Source organism: Podarcis bocagei, assembly GCF_964188305.1.
Source record: "Podarcis bocagei genome assembly, chromosome: 6".
Lineage (NCBI taxonomy): Eukaryota > Metazoa > Chordata > Lepidosauria > Squamata > Lacertidae > Podarcis > Podarcis bocagei.
In genome coordinates, this window is record NC_138130.1 from 39,324,652 (window position 1) to 39,341,657 (window position 17,006).

Below are 17,006 nucleotides of genomic sequence, written 5' to 3' on the forward strand. Positions count from 1 at the left end.
GAACTGTTTCTTTTCAGGCTTCAAAATATTTCAGAGTCCATCTGATTGATGCCTATACAGTGGTACCTCGGGTTAAGTACTTAATTCGTTCTGGAGGTCCGTTCTTAACCTGAAACTGTTCTTAACTTGAAGCACCACTTTAGCTAAGGGGGCCTCCTGCTGCTGCTGTGCCGCCGGAGCACGATTTCTCTTCTCATCCTGAAGCAAAGTTCTTAACCTGAAGCACTATTTCTGGGTTAGCGGAGTCTGTAACCTGAAGCATATGTAACCTGAGGTACCACTGTATACAAATAAGTAGTCCCTTTTCCAGCATAGCCCTAAAGACTATAAATGAGGAATCTGTGGTCCTCCAGTTACTCCCATCATGGCTGGGACTGATGGAAATCAAAGTCTAACAACATCAGGGAGGCTACAACTTTCTGACTCCTGATCTGTTAGGCAGTCATCTTAACACCACTTAGCTGGGAGTAAGCCCCACTGAATTCAATAGGAATTGGCTCTGAGTAGATTTGCTTAGGATTGCACTGTAAATTACCTTCTGGGAACCTGTGAGATGAGTTGTGTTGTTTGGCATTCTCTCATTCCCCCATAAGGCTTTCCTACTGCAGACCTGAGGGCTGGCTCACAATTTACCTCAGGTCATTTTCTTCACCCTTGTGGCCTGCTCATAAATGTCAGCTGTGGTAACTTCTTATCATCGTACCATAAATGCAGCTCAAATCCTTCAGGTAACTTGTTTATTTGCTGAAGATGCAATTCCTTACCCTTTGATACTTCAGAGATATATTTAGTCGTGATTGTAATTAGTTTTTTAACTGTTTTAATGCTGCATTTTATAATGCTGTAACCCAGCCTGTAACCTTCAGGGGAAGGTAATAAATCTAATAATAATAGTTAATAATAGAGCAAGCAGCAGTGAGTCACTGAGGTGATGTGTGAACCTCAATGTGTTTGTGGTGCACCTCAGCTTTTGTTACCTTGTGACAGGAGTGTTTTGTTCTTTTTGTTTTTAACACTGTTGCGTGTCTGAGAGTTTGTGAAACACTATACTATTTTGATAGTTGGGGAGATGGATTGTTTTTACTTTTCCCTCAGGGATTATAAACTAGGTAAATTACTCTAATGGTTAAATAGAATATTAGTAATAAGGAGTGGAATTTGATATGTTTGTGAGCAGCAGGTGCTGATTGCTGTGATTCCATTAGCTTCAGTAGCTTTGGAGAAAGAAAAGTGCCTGTAACATATGTGAGATATTGTACGTCAATATAAAATTGATAGTCTGACACAAATGGAATAAGTTTGTTTGGTCCAGGCAAAATCTCAAAATCTCTCACTTCAGTTAAAATAAGGAGTAACTAATGAGAGACAATTTTGCCCAGTGGTGGAGGAGGGGGCGGTAGGCCAGAGAGAATAAGTTCATTTTGTTTGGTATATGGCTCCTTTTTCAATTAAAATACAGCTTCACAACATAAAAATACAAAATGAGAACCCTAAATACATAATAATACAAATACAAGCCAACAACACCCCCCTCCCACAAAACCATTTAAAATACCATTGAATGTTAGTCAACCAAGGGCCTCGTTCTAGAGAAACCTTTTCTCGCCTGATGTCTAAAGACGTATAATGAACATGCCAGGCGAGCCTCCCATGAGCTGGAACTCTGAGCATTCAGGATTTCAGCTCTTGGGGACAGGCTCCATGTATTTGACAGGCTGCCCTGTCATGATCTGAGTCTAGAGAGAGACTCTCCTCCCTCAGTTATTATCACCATATGCTTGTTAAAGCCTGAATAGGTCTTTACTTGTAGTGTCTCTAGGTTCTTCTAAGAATGTAGGTCCCTTTGAGGACAGGAAAAGAATAGTAGGGAGTTTTCTTGACCTGTCAAAAAAAAAAAAGTTAAAAGTATTTCTGGGTCCCCAGGGATTACTGGAAAATGATGCAAGAAAGACAACTCTAAATCTTCCATAGAAAAAATGTACAGGGGCAGAATTAAGTGTACCGAAAAATGATCAAAGTATTTATAAAAAGCTGAAATTGGTAAGCACACAGACTAAAATATACTGTTTCTTATTTGAAAATTGGATTTATTTTATTTATTTGTAGATAAAATGAACTTCAGAATAGAATCTAGTATCCTATTACAAAGCAAGTCTGGCTGTACTTTGGATAGTGCCTGGCTTACAGACAACACTTCAGACAACTATTTGAAGAAGGCAGCACTAAAAGCATACATCAATTCTTGAAGGGTATAAGCTTCATTTAGTAGTATTATGGAAAAGTTCAGTAGCTTGTTGACGGCCGCCAAACACACTTCACTTAAAAATGTCTGCTGATGTCTTTAGGTCTCCATAGATTCATTTCTAGTTATACAAAATTGCTCTAAGACTGTCACTTTGAGTAATTTCAGATACTTTGTGGACCTATAGCTATTAATGGACTTCAAGATCACCAGTGTGATAAATAATTCATCCGTGAGTCATTTTTACAGCATCTTCATTTTTCATATCTTGCTTTTCTGTGGTGATTGTATCACATCTAATCATCGGCTTTAAATCTACTTTCAGTGCCTTGACTTTTGGGGGCAGCCACAGGGTTTCACAACATGCAGGTTTTACTTCACAATAGAAAAGCTAATATGCTTGCTGTGGAGAAGAAAAGAAAGATTCTGTTCATAATGACAAGCATGTGAAATGGCAGACTATCGATTTGTGTGATTACATGATACTATGGAGCCAATGATATTGACAGGGAGTTGAAATACAGTTCAGCTTCTAAAAAGCCCTTCCTAGAATAAAGCCACAGTCTCTCTTTATTCCGCAGTTGTGCGGGTGAAGCCAACTTCCTACCTTTGCCATTTGTGAGTGCTGCGCTTATGAGTAAACTAACTAACTCAGTTAGCTTCCTCCTGTCCCTATCCTTAAAGGAGACACTGGTTTAACCCCTATAGTCAGTGCTTTTTTTCCTGGGGGTACGCAGGGGTACGAATATCCCTAAACATTTTGTGAATCTAAGTTTGGCCTCACCGAGGGGCAGTATTTCAGTATGAGTAGGAAAATGAGAGTACCCCTAAACATTTTTTTTAGAAAAAAAGCACTGCCTATAGGCATGAGTGATTATCAAGGTTTTCTTTAAAAAACACACTACAACTTTTGGAAATTCAAATCTGGTCTTGATGGATATTAATTATACAAATAAACTACCCTGTTCAGCAGCCCAATAAAAACAGAGCTTCTTTGTATTTAGAAAATCACCACCACCACATTTTAATGGCATTGTAAGATGCATGTACACTTGTATATTTCTCTTTAAAAAGTATTTGATAGATAAAAGGTATAATATGCTAGTATATTTTTTTTTAAGCTGCAGGTACGTTTTTATCATCTTTATCACTGAAATTGTTTAATGTGTGTGCCTGTCAAGATTCTGCTACAGCCGTGATGCCTGTCTGTGCTCCTTTGATTTTCTGGTTCTTGTGCTGGAGAGGGAAAAGAGAGGGCACCATGTGCAGATAGGCACGTGTGCTGCTGCTGAAATCCATAAACTCACTCAACTCAAGTGATGTGTGTGCACGTGCGTGTGCGCGCGCACACACACACATACACAATTATATGCAATGTCTGCACAGCTGTGAGGCAGAAGCAGAAATCTTTAGAGTGGGGGGAAATCCCGAGGGGGCAAACCATGGAATATTGAGTGCAGTGGAAAAGGAAAAGAAAAAAAAGTAGTAGGAAGAGGTGAATTAACCAGCTAGATAGTGCATTAGTGGTGATTTATTTTGCTTTGGTTTGTTGTGCTACCACATTAATGTTGTTCATAGTGGCTATAGCACAACAAAAGCGGGACAAAAATAAACAGAGCATTAGCGTTATAAAAAGTTGCGGAATTTCAGCATGAAGTCTATGCACTGATTGGGAATGAAATTGTGTGACCATCCCAAAACTTTTGCAGGTGCAAACAAGTATTGAAAGCGGGATCACATGTGACTGCCCCATTAGCATCATGAGCACAAATCGTCATGAATGTGCAACAGAAAGGATGTATGGAGAGACCCTTAGGGAGTGCAAATACACTGCAATATTTTGTTAACGGTCTACATTGATGAATAGAAAGTGTTTTGTGTAGGTGCTCTTTCACAATACTTTATAAAGGTGTGCATTATGTGACGGAAGAGGTAAGGAAGAAGGATTTGACAATGGAATGTGGTAGCAGTGAGTCATCGCTGGCTCAGTAGACAGATCCTCTTGCAACAGTTTCACATACTGTTTTCAGGAGTGTATGACTATAGATTTCCACCTTTTCTTAAGTAAAGAAGTTAAATGAAAAGCTAAAAGCCCAGTTAGACATGGGGACTGCTAACTTTAAATCTATAAATAAACTGAAGTCAAGACAGGAAGAAATTGATTGAATATGGGAGTAGCCTGGACTGCTCAATAAAAGTACTGTAAAGTAAAGAACAAGAAATGTAAACCACATTGAACTGAGAGTAGATACTTAATGCCCACTTTGCTTCTGACCTTTAAGCTCTGCGGATGGTGGTTTTGTTATGTACGGTACTTCTGGGGGATGTAATGGTTTAATGCTTTATATTAAATTCTGTGGTATATTTATTTAAGGAAGAAGAACCAGACTAGTTTAAGTGCATGGCTCTTTGAAGCAGGCATTCATTTTGATGCAAACATTTTATTACCTTTTTATCCTGCCTTTCCCCCCAAGTGAGGAGGAGGAATATGGTATTTGTGCATTCATCCTCATATCAATCATCTGAGATCTGAGGTCAGAGAGAGAGAGAGAGAGAGAGAGAGAGAGAGAGAGAGAGAGAGAGAGAGAGAGAGAGAGAGCTTTCCCACTGATCTTAGTGGTTTCGGGGAGATTTGAACCTGAAATTTCTGCTCATTTGGTTACTATCTAGTCAAACACCCTTAATGATAACACACCAGCTGTTCATGAGCTATAATGGTACGAAAGGAAACCATGTACACTTTTTAATCTCTTCCTGTCCCAAATCAATGCTGATTTCGTTAAAAGGACATAATAATAGCAATATAACCTTTGAGAAGGCAGGACAGTCATTTTGAATCTGTGTGGTGGGCCTAATGGGGGGGAGTATGGAGCCTGTTCTGAATATAGAACAAAAATAGCTAGTTACAAGACTGATCTTGATATATGACTAATATTGTAATAGGTTGTTGTTAGTATGGTAGTAAAATAACAGCAAGGAAAACCTTGGCTTAGGTTCCAGCACGCTTTGCCATTTATTATTAATGATGATCTAATCTGATGGCTTGGATGATACCATTTACAGGTCATTACAGCAGATCTGCAAGAATAAGACTACTGTGGCAAATAGCAGATGTAAACCTAGCTGCTCTGAGGTGTGTGCAGTGAGTGAAAAAAGAGAGAGATAAATATAGCCTCTAGTTAGATATATTGTTCTATCCGATTATCAACAAATTTCTGCTCAGTGTAAATTCATTATGAAGAGTAAAGCCTTGATACTTAGTATGCAATCTATGAGACTCTCTGGAACATGAAATGCCTGTCTTCAGTGGCAGTACCAGTTACTGGGAGCAACAGCAGGCCATATTCAGGCATCTCGTAACCATGGATACCAAACTTGGGAAGAGATCAGTAGGAATGGGAAGGGTTCCACCCTCTTGATGTTTCTGCATAAGCTGACCACATACCATGATAACAAGCATCTGTTTGAAGGGGGGCACTTCTACAAGCATGGGGTTTCCTTCATGAGAACAAGAACCAAAATCCTGGCCAAATTTGGAAACCCTATGGCTGTAGAAGTGGCACTCCTTCAGAAGGACACTGAGCATGATTCACCAGGGCTGTGACCAGCATGTAGAATGGCACTGAGGGAGTGAGGTTAACCCTCTCATGCTTTCACTGGACCCTTAATGCATTTGTTACCTGCAGGTTACCAGATGCCTGACTTGGCATAAGAAAGCAATTTGCCTTCTTTCAGGCTCCCTGGAAGCTTGTGGTTAGATGCTGAGCTGGTTGGCACACCTGGTCTGATATGGTGGAGCTCTTCTTGTGTTCTTATGCATATGCCCACATTGTGGAAGTACATATAATGCATTATGTTTCTATGTATATTTATTTCAATGGAGTTGCTTAAAATCTAAATAAATCTGGTTTGCTTTTCTCATGACTTTGCATATGCCCAGTCCTTCACAGTAAAGCTTTTAGTCATTCAATGCATTACAGTGGTACCTCGGGTTACATACACTTCAGGTTACAGACTCCGCTAACCCAGAAATAGGACCTTGGGTTAAGAACTTTGCTTCAGGATGAGAACAGAAATCGTGCAGTGGCAGCACAGCGGCAGCAGCGGGAGGCCCCATTAGCTAAAGTGGTGCTTCAGGTTAACAATAGTTTCAGGTTAAGAACAGACCTCCGGAACGAATTAAGTACGTAACCAGAGGTACCACTGTACTAAGTATATGCAGCCAAGGAAAGAAACATTTGCTGCATTTTAAGGAGCAAAATTGGGAATTGGGAATGAGGGGTAAAAGCCAGTGACTATCTGTATATTTATGTGCTTGCTCATTTAGTGAGGCACTGGAAATATTTAGCACTGCAGTTGCCAGGTTATGGCATATCTAAGAATATATTTCTTTTGCATCTTTTCCTTTTCATCTTTAGCTGCTGGACTGTGAAATTAAACACAACTCTATCCTAGTAAGCACCTGGGTCAATTAAATTGCATCTACCAAAACAAATATGTGAGAGAGCTTGTATTTAAATGCTTCTGGGAACAGATTTCAAGGTAGCAAGCAGGAAACCATGTTCATAATTCCCTCAACACCACCGTTCAGTATTCTTGCAGTACATTTAGCAGTACTGAAGAACTTACGTCAGATCTGTTTCTTTATACAGATGCATGAGCCATACTGTGTTTGCAGCCAAACAACAAGAGGTGTGTGTGTGTGTTTCAACATAGCCCTAAGGAAATCATTTCATCAGTGTAATCTATCCCCCCCCCCCCCACGAACTGTTCTGAAGGTTTTCCTGACCATCCTAAACGGATTGCGGGAGGGCGCAGTCTGGAGGTCTGACCCACGAATAACGTCCTCTCCTGATCTTTCTGCTGTTGAGGCGAAACACTAAATGCCTGGCTCTGCTGCTGGCTTTTGATAAATTAATTAAAAGATGAAATGTGTTAATTATTTTCTTTTTAATGTAGATCACGCTGCTCAATTTGCTTCTCTAATCACTTAGATCAATTGCATCTTAAAATAAAGTCAGTGATGATTGATGAAATAACCATGTAAAACACAGAGAGATTAAGAAATATTCTACCCATAACTTAACTCTCTTCAGAGGAGTCTTTGGAGTCTAGGCAGTTACCTAAAATTACATTAGCCTTTTATGCAGCCACAAAACAATGCTGATTATGTGCCTCTTATGAGACACTACAATTCCCCAGATATTTTGCATAAGCACTACTGCAAAGTAAGATATCTCCCATTCTATGCCTGTTTATCTGCTTGCTTGCCTATATGCAGAATGATGTATTTCTCTGTTGAATTTTATTCTGTTAGTTTCAGCCCAGTTTTGTGTTTTGTCAAGGTCATGTTGAATTTTATTCCTCTCTTTGGATATGTAAGCTGTTCCTCCCTGTTTTGCATCATCTGAATATCTGATGAAATTTCCCCCCATCTTCTTGTTTAGAGAATGGTTGCCTTCCACATGTTGTTGCTTGTACTCCAACTCCCATCAGTCCCAGGCAGCATAAAAACCAATAGTTAAGAAGGATGGGATATTAGGGAAGAGGGAAATACATTTCATTCCAATAGCAGGAGATAGCCTTCCCTTAAATTGGCTTAATTTGAAAGGTCCATGAAACCCATAAATAAAACACACCGTAAGTTGGAAATCAAATCTAGAGACTGAGAGGGAGGCTGTAAAGGTAAAGGTAAAGGGACCCCTGACTGTTAGGTCCGGTTGTGAACGACTCTGGGGTTGCGGCGCTCATATCGCTTTATTGGCCGAGGGAGCCGGCGTACAGCTTCCAGGTCATGTGGCCAGCATGACTAAGCTGCTTCTGGCAAACCAGAGCAGCGCACAGAAATGCTGTTTACCTTTCCGCCGGAGCAATACATATTTATCTACTTGCACTCTGACGTGCTTTCTAACTGCTAGGTGGGCAGGAGCTGGGACTGAACAACAGGAGCTCACCCCATTGTGGGGATTCGAACCGCTGACCTTCTGATCGGCAAGCCCTAGGCTCTGTGGTTTAACCCACAGCGCCATCCGCGTCCCATTGCACATATTATGTTAGTTTAGCTATGTACAAATAAAACATTTTTATGTAACTGTGCATTTTTGTAATATTTTAAGTTGGTTGCTGCTTCAGTTTTTTTGTACACTGCTTAGCGATATTTTTAATATATTAAGTGGTATAGAAATTAAATAATCAAACATTCAATCAAATCACACAGTTAGTTCTCCAAATAAGATTGGGCTGTCAGTCCAAATTATTGCTGGCAGTCCTTTTAAATCCTATTGGAGATTTACTTTATAGAACCAGCCCTCAGATTTGCACAAAACTAGAAAACTGTGCAAGCAAATTTACAATTGCCTGACTGTGCATTACCACCCTTCTTAGGTGTTTTTTTTTTTAAAAAAATTAGGTTCACATGCAACTATGTGCATGCATTCCCTGTTGGTACTTAATTGCCATAACAGAAACAATAGATTTGAAGCCAGGAGGAAGCACAAAAGGAAGCACCTACTGGTATGAATAGGAAAGACCAAAGTTGCCTAGTGAATTCAAATACATGTGTATGGGGATTAGTCCAGGCTAATACAAATGGGACAAAAGTGGATTGACAAGCCCAAAACTTCCATAGTGGGAAAAGTTTATGTCAATTTGTAGCTACCAGTTGTTCCAGGCACTGGCCTCTATTTATTAGAAAGCATGCTTCTCGAGGACCTGCTTATTGAGCATTCATTCTGATTTGCTGCAAGGAGGTTACATGACTACATCAAGCAACTGTTATCTCGCACCTGTCAGTGCATTTTCCTTACTGCAGAAGTCTGGTTTTCTTTGGAAGCAGGTTTGTTGTGCAAAAGCTCCAAATCTACTTCATCTGCACAACTTGCATTTGCCATTATGTGACAGAACCCCACCAACAAAATAACAAGTCTGGAGCCCACAAGGCAAAATTAGCCTTCTCTTTCCCTCTTCCCCCACTCCCCAAGAAGAGTCCAACATGATTATCTCTCCAAAGAGGCAACAAGGGTCACATCATATTTCAAAAGGTTTGGGGACAATATGCTGCTCACCTGCAACTGAATATTCTAAATTTACTCCATAGGTGTAAACAAAGTAGCCTCCAGCATCCCAGCCTGCTTTAGTGGATCTAGTTGTCTTGGGAGAAGGTGATGATGCCCCTTTCTATTGAATCAACATTACAAGTGCTAGACGGTAAATTCTGTATGCTGAACAGGTACTGCTGATGCTTCGTTTATTATTACTGTTTAAATTGCTAATCATTTCTATAAGACTCCTTAATAAAGCACAGGGCTTACAGTAATGATCTGATTTATTCTCGCAACAACCCTTCAAGGTATAGCATTAAAACTGTACTACAATAAAATGCAATGTAAATAAAAGAAGCAATTAAATAACATACAGCATATAGCACAGTGCATTACCATAGCCACAACAGACAGAAACATTATTAAATCGTCTGCCTAGACCCTCAGCAATTTTCAAGGAGTCCACAGAGAAAAGAAGCTTTGGAACCACTGCCACATACAATATGTTTTATTAGTAGAACTCTGAAAAATACTGGCACAAACAGGAAGAACATTAGGCCCAGTGGTAAAATGCTTCTAGCTACTCTGCTTTAGGTTCAACATTAATCATTGTTTGCTGAGCTGGGCCTGAATTGTAGAAGGGTCGCCCTAAGAATAAGGAAATTCACATTTTCATTTCAGATATGATGCAGAGTCCTCTGTCCTTCCCCAAAGAGTGAGGGGTGTTCAATATGGAACTGCATATTTTGGCTTCTCTCCATATGATTGCAGAAGAGTCTGTTCTTGCATAACACCTCTCATGCCTTGTTCAGCCCCCTGAACTTTTGGGTGGAACTGTAGGGGAGAATAGGGAAGGTGAAAAATCAGTTGGGTGATTGGATACCCCCAATTATTTCCATTCTGTTTCCTCTGCCGCTGTACAGAATTTGAAAAGTTGGGGTGTCTATGCTTTTTATTTCAAATGCATAGTGCACAACCCTTTGCTTCATAAATACATATTTATTTTTTGTGAGAAAATAGAGGAATTTTTAGCCTGTCACTTTATCCTTGACCTTGAAACACTGGATGCACTGACTCTGACTTTAATTGTCATGACATCACAGCTGAACTTCTACAATGTATAATTAGTGAGGACTTGTGGTGATGTCATAATAAAAAAGCATGGAATATAGAATATAGACATTGCTAATTCTGAAGGTATGTGGGCGGCGCTGTGGGTTAAACCACAGAGCCTAGGACTTGCCAATCAGAAGGTCGGCGGTTCGAATCCCCGCAACGGGGTAAGCTCCTGTTGCTCGGTCCCTGCTCCTGCCAACCTAGCAGCGAAAGCACATCAAAGTGCAAGTAGATAAATAGGTACCGCTCCCGCGGGAAGGTAAACATCGTTTCCGTGCGCTCCTCTGGTTCGCCACAAGTGGCTTAGTCATGCTGGACACATGACCCGGAAGCTGTATGCCAGCTCCCTTGGCCAATAAAGCGAGATGAGCGCTGCAACCCCAGTCAGTCACGACTGGACCTAATGGTCAGGGGTCCCTTTACCTTTACCTTAATTCTGAAGGTCAACTTTTTACATTATAGTAATTGATGCTTCTAGTAGAAGCACTTAAAATATCCCACATGGTCTTCTGACTCTATGGAGTCTCTTTAGGCTCCGAGTCTTCATATGTACATTTATGGTTTGGTTTTGCAAGTTAACTTTCTGGTGACTTCCTAAAAATTCACACCTGAACCCTTGGGCCTTTGAATACACCTCTTCTCCCATGTGTATATGGGTCTTCCTTTGGAAGAAAAATAAAAGCAGCTTAATGTGCGCACACAGGCACACTGATCCTACACTTTGCTACTTGTGTGGTGCCTCTTTTCACTAGTCAATAACTCTCGCTGTTGTCATTCTGAAAAATACCAATAAGCTAGCTACTGGACATAATTCAGCAGCTCTGGTTTACGCTCAGATCACCATTCATACAAGACCTTCATTGTTCTTTTCTATGCAAGGGGAATATCAATATCAGCAGTTAGAATCTTCCCTTGAATCTTCTCTTCCCTTCCCTTAAGCAGCACAGAGGGGGAAACAGGGACACATCTATGACGAAGACTTGGAAGTCAACTTTTTGTATTCCATTTGATGTAATTTGGCATTGATTCGTTAAAAACTTGGAAAAACCAATAAATATTAATTGGTTTTAAAAAATCTCCCTTGTATACATACATATTAGACAGGAGTCTCCTCTATTGTCCATCTTTGAACAAACCTCCTTAGTGGAGGTGTTTTTATATATTAATTCTAGTTTGTGTTTCTATTGGATTTTAACTGAATTTATACACAAGTGATTGCTGTTTTGTGCCCCCCCCTCTTGTGTGTGTGTATACTGTATATATCACACGCAAGCACATGAGGGACGTGTCACGGGAAATGATTCACAAAGAAAATAAATAATTATATGAAGCATTTCATAATTATAGGAAGACAGACGGCTGCCATGTACACCTTTGTTTTTAACCACTCACAAAGGCAGAAAGAATACATACAAATTCTGCCTTTTATTTAATTGCGCTGTTACATGATTGGCAAACAGAATCTTCCATTTCACTTTCGCATGCACGTCTATATCCTTAAATAATTTACTTGTCAAACGAGTTCAGATATTCACATGTTTCCCATTCTCCTATCCTTCTTGTGTACAGTATTTAGAATATAAGCCTATATGTTGTTATTATTTCTTGTTCTTTTTAATTCCAGGTTTTTTAAAATATTGTACAGCTCCTTGGTTTGTTTAAATATTGTACAGCTCCTTGGTTTGTTTAAATATTGTACAGCTCCTTGGTTTGTTTTTCAAAGGTTTTATTAGAATAGAAGCAATTCTGAACCCCCTTCCTTTTAGGATTATTGTGAGGAATCAGAATAGTCTGTAAGTGGTTTGATAGTGCTGTGTATTTTAAACGAAGCTTAATTCTCTGTACAGCTGAACTCTGATGCCTTCCTTGAGAGGATAGTCTTGAAGCTCTAAATTTCTGCTCTTTCTTTATCCCTGTGGTAAATTGCTCTTGCTCAATAAACTTTTCCTTATCTGGCAGAGGTATTTGGTCCCACCGTTCCATTTTCTGCTTTAGCGACTTCAAGTATGCTACAGAAGGGCAGAAATCCTAAGCTTTGCTAAGCAAGCCGAGAAAAAAATGTTTAGGGTTTAAAAACTTTTTTTTTTTAAAGTAGCTCAGCATTTTGATGCCATCCTGGATGTTTTGATGGAAATCTGTATGTCTGACCATCAAATCTGACCGTTAATAGAAAGCCATATTTCTGTTAAGGGTGAGGAGACATCTTATCAGAGCCTTTGCTTCTGTAAAGGCACTCAAAGCACATGACCTCTTAAGCATATCTTGTTTCTACTCAGCAGAATAATGAAATATGATTGGTCTCCAAGCTGTTATTGCCTCTGTTTTCCTAGTCTCTGTGCCACAGCCATGCTTGCACACTTCGCTATTTTTGTGGCTGTCTCTTTTCACCGGTGAAGAACTTTAGCTGCTGTCCTTCTGAAAAATACCAGTAACAAAGCCGTCTTTCTTGTTGGTCTAATGAAGAACAAATATATTGACTAAATTAGTTTCTGTACTTCTAAAGATCATGGAGAGAAACTTCATTGAAGAAGAAATTCAGCAGACCCTCTCCCTTTCCTGGGACACTGGCAAAGTCACAGATGAAGATGAGAAGCAGTTTTGTCAGTGAGTAAAATATTTAATTTTATAACATCCTTTTCATGATTTCTACACGATCCATCACAGCACAATCAACATGAGAGATACGAAAAAGCAAAAAAGTACTTTTGGCCCCTTGCATTTGTATGTAACTGCTGATGAGTGCAATTAGAGATGATGTTCTCAAGAGAGAACGTTATCAGTTCATTGTCCCATCGGGTGGGTGCTTCCATTTGTACACATCATGCAAACTGTATAGCATGCACACACAGAATTAAGAATGAATGAAAGTAAATTAGTTGCTACTGCTCTGTGGAATAATAGTGGTTGTATAAATTATTTCTCTTCAATGTTTTTCAATAAAGTAGTTTCTGAAATACGTATACATTATTTATTCACAACTTCTTTGCCCTTTGTATCAATATACATAAGGATAGCCTGTATGCTTTTTAATACACAGGATATGTGCGGTTAATGCAGCTGCAAAGATGAAGCCAGAAAGGCAGGAGATTGACAGAGCAATGCTATTTCAATGTCATGTTTTCCTTACATTTTAATTTTGTATATTAAAAAAGTGCAGCACTATTTTGAAAAATTCAATAGTAATTGCTGATGTCTCTTTTGATCAGTACAAAATATGCCACTGCATTTATTTTCTTAACAAATGGCCGTGCACATGCTGATGCATGTGGTTTTTTTATTTATTTAAATCAAAGCAGTAGCTATGAATGGATGTACTTTTTCGGTAAATGAAAAAATGTAATAGAGGGGCTATGGCATATTTGCTACCTCAGAATTTGCTAACGCTGCCATTTATTTTCATCCAGGCATCTTCTATCTGCTGCTTGACAGAACCGCAGAGAAATAAGTTAGATGGATTGGTTTTATTTCTAAAAATTAGGGAAAAAATCCTCCCAATTCCCAACTTCTTTATTTATTATAATTATATATTCCATTTTTATCACCCCCCCTTTTTTTTACCTCCAGGGCAGCACACATGGTGTCCTCCAATTTTATCCACACAACAACCTTGTGAGATAAGATAGGTGAATAAAAGACAAGTAGCTCAGGTCAAATAGAGAGCTTCATGTCTGAACACATATTTGAACTTGGAGCTCTGCAGCCTAAGCCTAGTACTCTATCTACACTACCCTTCTGCTGTTGAGAACAGTGTCGCTCTGGTTTTTCCTTCAATGTCTGAACTTTTGCTTCCATTGCATTGCCTCCCCTTATCCGTTTCCCTTGAATTGGTTTTTTAAATGAGCACCACAAACACGGCTCCATCCTTAACCCTCCCCCCCCAAACTTGTCAAGATTTTTTTTGAACAAACCTTAGTAGCAGGCAGCCTCTTCCACTTTGCCATCTTTACATTGGCTTTTCCATGTGACGCCTGCCAAGAAGCAGAGGCAGACAGAGAATAAAAATAGAGTTTGGAGGTGTATTGTCAATAGTTCCTCAGCAGTAGCTACCTGCCATGTTAAGGCAGATAATTTGTTTGTACAAGAGGGCGATCCTGCATTGAGAACTTCACATTTCCCAGGCAGTATTTCAATACTTGAAGCAGAACTAGCCCTGAGAAACTGTCTAGAGAACACCGCAGAAGCATTCGTATTCCATAAGTATAAAATATACTTGAGCTGCTATAATTATTTCTAACATAGATGAGGAATAGGGATGGGCAAAACTGTCAATTTTCATTTCTCTCTGTTTCTCTTTTTAAATAAAATCTTAAGTTCAGTTCTTTACATTATTTCCAGATCAGTTTGAGAATTCCTTTTTAAAAAGTCCTCATGAAAGTTCACCTGCATTTTATTACAGATTTCTCTTAGCACTCATATTTTTGCAGTACATATTTCTCCTGATATAATACATTTTGCACTAATATGTGTTCATAGTATATGCATTTCTGTACAATTACTTGGCTGGTAAGCTGCATTGCAAAATTTGGAGAAGTATGAATTTCTAAGGATGGTTGTGTTTTGGTTCCACATAGCATTTCAGAAAGTGTGAAATAGGTAGATTTATCTTGAAATGCAAACTGAACTTAATTTCTCTCCCATTCTTAATGGAGGTGTGAACCCATCTACTGCGACTGGCCCTACCAGCCAGTAATTCTAACATGTCAAATCACTACAGTAGCAGCACTGAAGTAACCTCGCCGGGGCACAAGTCTGGGAAGTGCGTATGGAGGTGCTGGGCTGCTCAGATGGCAACCCCCTACCCAGCCTTGCTGAACTGGTCCAAAGGAATGCAGAAGAATATATTTGGCACCAGCTTGGCTGCAGGAGTTTCCAGAAGAAAGCATACAAGATGCCATCCAGCCATCTTAGGAACTCCACTATGGATTTGTGTAGGGTTTACTCCTTAGCCTTTTCCTCTCCCAAAGATAGTCCACAAGGCAGTGGAGGTTTAGGATCAGAGTTTTCCTTCTCCTAGATAGGCTATCTTCTCAGGTTGACGAGCCCCACCTGTCCCTGACTTCTCTCTATAGCACAGGCAGAAATCCCGTCCTTGACCGCTGGACCCACTTATAGTCTTGTTTGCTCAGTCCAACGGTGGCTGTCTTCACATGGAGGGAAGTCCCTATATTACTGAGGGTTTGAGACTCATCAGCTACCTTCAGATGTCTTCTAAAAGTCGGATAGTTGTTTATTTCCTTGACATCTGATGGGAGAGTGTTCCACAGGGCGGGCACCACTATTGAGAAGGCCCTCTGCCTGGTTCCCTGTAACCTAACTTCTCACAGTGAAAGAACCACCAGAAGGCCCTCAGCGCTGGACCTCAGTGTCTGGGGTGAATGATGAAGATCACCCACTTGAAGCTGCTGGCTTGCCCACCAGTAAAAGCTTACTTGTCCACATATGTTTTGGCTAACAGAATAATCTGTGCATTCCCAGGTCACCTCTAGCTTGGCCTTGAAAGAAGAAAAAGAAACTTAATTTCCAACTGCCCTGTTGTCATGACTTCCCATTTCTCAAAGGTCTATTCTGTTTTTCTTGTTATTAGATGTAAAGACTCCAAATAAGAAGGTCACAAAAGCCTAGAATATTTCAGATAGCATTACAGATAGTATTAAAAGAGTTCTATCATTACATTTCCCACAACTCTGACAAGCCAAAGGATTTTATGTTGTGAAATGCAGGCCTGGAAGTTGAATGCATTTTATATTGCTGTCTTCGTTCAGCCAAACATACAGTAAAAAGTCCCCTTTGAAGGCAGTGATTACATTTTGACCTTTTAGAGCTTGCTTTTAGAGTAAAGATTTTTATCTCGAATTACAGATAATTGCTGACTGGGTTTAATGCAATCCTCCCAGAGAGCAGGAACTGAAGAGCCTGGGATTTCTGTGATTTAATAGATCATTTATCTTGACTGAGAAGCAGAGGAAGGGAGAGAAGGCTGCGGAAACTTGAACTCTCCGCATCTGAAGGCCTCGCAATTTCCTACCTATAGGCTGCATTTGTTTGCTTGTACTTCCTTCTCACAAACTTTGATAGAAGGTATTAAAGCCTCGTTGTAGTTAATATGCAATCCAAAGAGAGGAAGCGGCTTAGTCATGCTGGCCACATGACCCGGAAGCTGTACACCGGCTCCCTTGGCCAATAAAGCGAGATGAGCGCCACAACCCCAGAGTCGGTCCCAACTGGACCTAATGGTCAGGGGTCCCTTTACCTTTTTAACTCCATGGCAGTCCAAGCTCAGGAAATGCAGCTAAAGAGGTGTGCCTTCAATACTATTAAACCTGTTTATATTATCCTGTTTAAATTGGTTGCCTCTTTCTTGAATCCATTAGGATAGAAAAAGCCCGGACTGAGGAATACCCAAATCACCCCACATTACCTTTGAGATCGTTGTTTGTTTGTTTTTAAATGGCAAAATGGTACAGGGAAATATTTTATTTACTCTAATACGGCAAAAACTTTCAGGAGAAACTTGTCCTTTTAAAAAACTATTATATTTGAAGATTTTTCAATTACAGAAGAACATCACATGGACCAATATTTCATTAACCTTTCATTTCAAACATAAG

The 17,006-nt window shown here is 39.8% G+C and overlaps 1 long non-coding RNA gene across 1 annotated transcript; it reads right to left on the reverse strand.

Annotated features, from left to right (window-relative positions):
- Window positions 1–2,066: 2,066 nt before the first annotated feature.
- LOC308588634 lies at window positions 2,067–5,592 on the reverse strand. Its single transcript, XR_014008845.1, has 2 exons — window positions 5,500–5,592; window positions 2,067–2,645 (listed from the first exon to the last, which is right to left on the reverse strand). It is a non-coding gene; the product is annotated as an uncharacterized lncRNA (long non-coding RNA).
- Between the last annotated feature and the right edge of the window lie 11,414 nt (window positions 5,593–17,006).